Consider the following 6,000-nt stretch of genomic DNA (forward strand, 5'->3'; position numbering starts at 1 on the left):
CCCCGAGGGCACTCGCAACCGGCTAAGGGGAGTGATCCCAAACCTCCGCGAGGAGACTCTGCAGCTTCTACACCTGCAAATTCGCCTAAACGTCCTCGTACTCAAAGCGCACGTCATCCTTCAGACAATGACAGTAACCGCTCTCGCTCACCTCTTCCATCTACATGGGCTGAAGCACTATTGATGGATACTGGTGCTATGGACGTTGTCCATCCTTCTAATACCGATCTATCCAACTCACATCCTGGCACCAACACCGCGTCTGATACTGCTCCTGGTACAGATACTAGACACTCCACTGGCCGTTCTCAGTTGTATAACTTCCTACTTACTGGGTTTGACACCCGATTCAAAACAGAAAAGCATATCTATCTTCAAATAGTCAAATATCTTCCACGGGCGAATATCCAGGAAATTGTTCGGTCCAAAAACGGGGTAATCATAAAATCTTTTGATCCCCATTTTGGCACTACTTTGCGCAATAAAGCTTCCTACGAGATATTCGGCCCAAATGCAAAGCTCCAATCGCTGTCTAGTAGTACCAAAAAGACGCAACCTCCACCACGCCGAGCACCAATGCTCTCAGTTGTAATTCGAGGTGTTCCGCCAGAATACACCGAGGAAGAAAGAAGCAGAGTTACGTCTTCAGGAATACTCTTTTAAGAAGTGCCTCCGTATTAAAAACAATACCGGACCAACGTACATGATTCGTCTTTTAACAGATTCTAAGGACACAATAGACGATCTGTTACAGCATGGTGCTTACATCTATCGTCGCCGCTACAGGGTAGAACCATCTCGCTCACCCCCTCCTCTGCCCATCAGGTGTGAGCGCTGTCAAACCTACAACCAGCACCCAACATCTCAGTGTCAAAATACTCCAAAGTGTGGCTATTGTTCCGGACCACATTCCACATCATCTTGCAGCAATCACAATCAAGCTCCACACTGCCTTACCTGTTCTGGTGATCATCCTACCTATAGTTACAAGTGCCGCGCCAGACCAGCACCAAAACCTGAAAAACCAGAACTTACAGTTCCCATTCGTACAATAGATTCCTCAACTCTTCCGAACAATTCTTTGCGTACACCTCTCACGGTGGAAGATCTGCGCTTCACAACAGTTGTTCTTCAAAATATTCATCCCTTCTTGCGCACTCACATTTTATCAGAAGTTACAGCTGCTGCAAAACTTCTTTTCAATCTTCAGCTTCATGCCACATATTCCGGAAACACAGTCCACTTCCATATCTCATCACTTGAAACCTCTGTCTAATATGGCTTCGATCTATTACATTATGGCGTATACTTTTTTCTTCTTAAACATCCGCTCACTCAACACCCACAAGCTTATGCTTGAACAGCTCCTCCGTGAGGAAAAAGTTCATGCTTTTGCTCTAAATGAAACTTTTCTTACCCCACTTCATCAACTCAAACTCTCCGGATATCAGTTCACTCGGTTTGACTGTCCACCGCAGAGATGTTCACCCTCGCGAGGGTGGCCCTCTCGAGGGCATCCTCACCCTCAAGTTCCCTCGCCCACAGTGACGCGAGGGTGAGGACAAGTTTTGGCCGCGAGGGCGAGGGTGCGCGAGGGCGAGGACAAGCTTCGATGGCGAGGGCGAGGACAAGTATTAGCCGCGAGGGCGAGGACAAGCTTCGAGGGTGAGGGTGCGCGAGGGCGAAGATAAGCTTCGATGGCGAGGGTGAGGGTGCGCGAGGGCGAGGACAAGCTTCGATGGCGAGGGTGATGGTGCGCGAGGGCGAGGAAAAGCTTCGACGAAGAGGGCGAGGACAAGCTTCGATGGCGGGGGTGAGGGTGCGCGAGGGCGAGGAAAAGCTGCGACGAAGAGGGTGAGGGTCAAGTGTTACTGCGGGAGCGAGGGTGCACGATGGCTAGAGACAACTTCCTTCAGGAGAACGAGGGCACGCGAGGGAGGAGGACAAGCTTCCTTAAAAGCAACTGTTTTGGAGTTTGCTGTTTGACCTCTTTTGGAGAGAGGCAAAATTTAAAATATCATCTGCCATGTCCCCTAGATGAAAAGTTTGTGTCATAGCAAGGTTATACATTAATCATATTTTTCCTTTCAATTAATTGCAGTAGACAATTTCTCGTGTGTACGTACATAATTATTAAAAATAATAATGCAAATAAGAATAATATTTGATTTTTCCCATGAAAGTTTCCGGGTAGAAATAGCGCTACATTAAGAAGTGTGCCTCATTGTTGCCCTCCTTGTGCTGGAGACGTTTTAGATAAGAAGTGTCTACTACACTGTCACGTTTAAAGAGCGTTGGTAGACAGACAGACAGTCACTCACGTCATTCTCACGTGTCTCCTGGAGGCCCTAAGCTCTGAGCGTGCCATTTAGGGAGGAACGTTGGCTCAGCGATAGAGAAATTACCTTTGTTCGAAGGGTCGCATGTTCGATTCCCGTCCAAGTAAGTTCGTGGTGGAGGACATCGTGTTCGTGAGTTTTCTGGGGATTCTCCAGTTTCCTACCACATTCTCATTCAACTATTTCTTTCATCATTCACTTCTGTCTCCTTTAGCATTTAGCTTGCATAATCGTGGGATCTTAAACTAAAGATTTCATTTTTCATTTGCCTTTACGTATTTGTAGTGTAAGGAATCCTTGAGACAACGTTTGAAAGATATCATTTCATAATTGTGGGAATTACTGAAAATAAACTTTCCAACAATGATAGCTGCCAAAAATGAACCAAGACCAAAGTGATAAAGTGCACAAATTGGCCCCTAGGGTAGTTTCTTAAGACAAAGTTTCATATTTATGGCAATTATTGAAAAAAAATTAAAAATTTTAACATTGTTAAGGTAGGACAAATGTATCTCTATTAGTGGTGAATATTAACAATATTTGAGCATCGAAATTAACCTTACAAGCACTTTGACACATTTCAGTTTATATTTTAAAATACCAATTAACTTAGATTCACATTCAAATCAATGAAGTCATTCATGTTATAGGTTAGAGTGGGTATATATTTGGTGTATGGGTGTATATGGGTGTATATATACTCAAATGTTACATTATAAATTGATACCATTCCGTAGTTTTTCTAAACAGACACAGTCACTTTGGGCAAGATGGTTTTAAATCCGAAGATTTGGTGGGGGGGGGGGTAAAAATTTCCTAGAAAATTATTAACCCCCTGTCGGTTATTAGTTACTTCAAAGACAAACTCAAATGTTACATTATAAATTGATACCACTCCGTAGCATCTCTTAACAGACACATCACTTTGGGCAAGATCGCTTTAAATCCGAAGATTTGGTAGGGGTAAGAATTTCCTAGGAAATTATTACCCCCCTGTCGGTTATTCGTTACTTCAAAGACAATTAAAATGTTACATTATAAATTGATACCACTATGTAGCATCTCTTAATAGACGGAATCACTCTGGCTAAGACTGCTTTATGTCCGAAAATTTGGCTTCATAACCCAAAACTTGATAGTTGGTAATGTTTTGCTAGGAAATAGTTGCTTTTCGAGTTTTGCACGTGATTTGCTGTCTGACGAGGTTGTCTTAAGAAAAAAAAATGAAATGATATCTTTTCGTTTTACGTCCCACGGTTGTGCCAGTTAGGCTAAATTAGACGGTGAATATGAGAAATGAATGAAATGATGGAATAAAGAAAGTGGGAGGAAACGGGAGAACCCGAGAACACCTACGAGCACGGTGTTTGTCCACCACAAACTACACACGGCCCGAGTTGGGATAGAACCAGTGACCCCAAGCACTGGAGGTGAATGCTCTACCACTGAGCCACCGCGCCCCCATGGTGTCTTGATATGGTCGCAGTGTCAAAGTGTTATTTTAATTGTTTTGTTATTATATCAATGAAGTTTGTATAAGCTGCTCTTCAAGAGGAACAATTCAAATCTTACATTTTAGCGGCCTTGTATAAAAGGAGGAAGAAACTTGCCTCCAAAACACTGCACTGTTAAAAAATATTTCATAGTTTCGTTCGTAAAAGCAGCTCTTGACTTGATCTACTAGTTGTCGAGATTCAAGGATTCAGTTGCGTCGAAAGGAAGCTATTGATTTTGAAACTCGACTTGATTCTTTTGACAGTATGGAACACGTGGGAAGAAAAAATATATTGAGAATAAACTAACTTTTGAAACAAAGGTAAGTAAATCTAACTTTAAATTTTGTTATTTGCAACTGAGAAAGCAGAATTTGATTCCAAAATATTACTTAGTTTGCAGTGTAAAATATTAGATATTAGTTGCCTTATATTCTTGATAACTGTTATTACATAGTTTATAACATAAATAATTGAAAACATAAAACACATCTTTCGATTAAAAACAACGTTATTGCAATTTATTCCTCTCTCTCTGCTTATATATACATGGTAGACAAATTATCATGATCAGCCGCTATAACGGGTTTAGACAGAAATTCACAACAGTGTTGCCAAAAATATAAGTTTATATTTTTTCAAATGGCACTACGTCAGTTTATTTCATATTTCAAACCAACATGTCAAATATAAACTTAAAATACCACTTTTATTAATCAGCGTTACAAGCTAAACATGTTATAGTATCACAAACATTCAAAGTTTGGAAGCTTCTAATGCACACACAGCACAAGAGAGATACACAGGATAATGTACATCGAAAGAAATTTAGCGCTGAATACCATGCTCATGGTATGACGTTTTTCAAATGAATAGAAACGAAGTTACAGCGGTTGAAAATTTTGAATTTTTTGAAATTCTTTATTGAAAAATATCTTAGGTAAATATTATATCTAGTTACATGTACGGTTTGCAATGAACGTACAAATTATTTTACCGTTTACAGCACTTCGATATCTCAAACCGTACCGGAGATATAATAAACATTGATAAAATTGTCAACACTGTTCAAAATGGCGTAGCTAGCTAACGCGAGCTAGCCACCAGAACAATGTACAAGGCTTGTAAAGAGAAGATTCTCAAGTCGTATGTACAATCGCTGAAGTTGGAAACTTAAAGCTTGGTCAGCACATAGGATCTGAGACGTAAGATATCACAAAGAAACGATTTTTGGAATTTGAAAGTGGAACCGAAGAATAAGGGTGAAAATTATCTTATAAAAACGAGTACATTTTCGGACTATATTAAACTCGTCACCAAATTTGGTATTTCAACATCTCATTTAAAATAAAAATAAGTTTTACCTTTCTTTATATATTACCTCGCTATGAACTTTCAGAAAATAAAACCATCCTTCATCGTCCCCGAAGGGAGTGCGTCTGTTAAGACATAAAATGCTATATCATCAATTTATAATGTAAAAATTTGACCTTATCCTTGAAGTAACACACAACCAATACAAGAGTATAAATTCCCTAGGGAAAAATCACCCCTATAAAATTTCTGAAATAAAGACATCATAATGACAGTCAGTGCGTCTGTAAACAAATAACAGGGTATAATATCAATTTATAAAGTAACATTGCAATTGGTCTTGATGTACCCAAACCCGACCAGGGGTAAAAATTTCCTAATTTTTACCAAATCTTCGGATTTAAAACCATTTTGCCCAAAGTGACAGTGTCTGTTAAGAGAAACTACGGAATGGTATTAATTTATAATGTAACATTTGAGTTTGTCTTTGAAATAACCAATAACCGACAGGGGGTAATAATTTCCTAGAAAATTTTACCCCCTCTAACAAATCTTCGGTTTTAAAGCCATCTTGCCCGAAGTGACTGTGTCTCTTAAGAGAAACTAGGGAGTGGTATCAATTTACAATATAACATTTGAATTTGTTTTTGAAGTAACCAATAACCGACAGGTGGTGATAAATTCCTAGGAAATTTTTACCCCCTACCAAATCATCGGTTTTAAAGTTATCTTGCCCGAATTGACTGTGTCTGTTAAGAGAAACTACGGAATGGTATCAATTTATAATGTAACATTTGAGTTTGTATTTGAAGTAACCAAAAACCGACAAGGGGGTAATAATTATCTAGGAAATT

Source organism: Thermobia domestica, chromosome 6 (assembly GCF_964235325.1).
Source record: "Thermobia domestica chromosome 6, izTheDome1.hap1.1, whole genome shotgun sequence".
NCBI classification, from domain to species: domain Eukaryota; kingdom Metazoa; phylum Arthropoda; class Insecta; order Zygentoma; family Lepismatidae; genus Thermobia; species Thermobia domestica.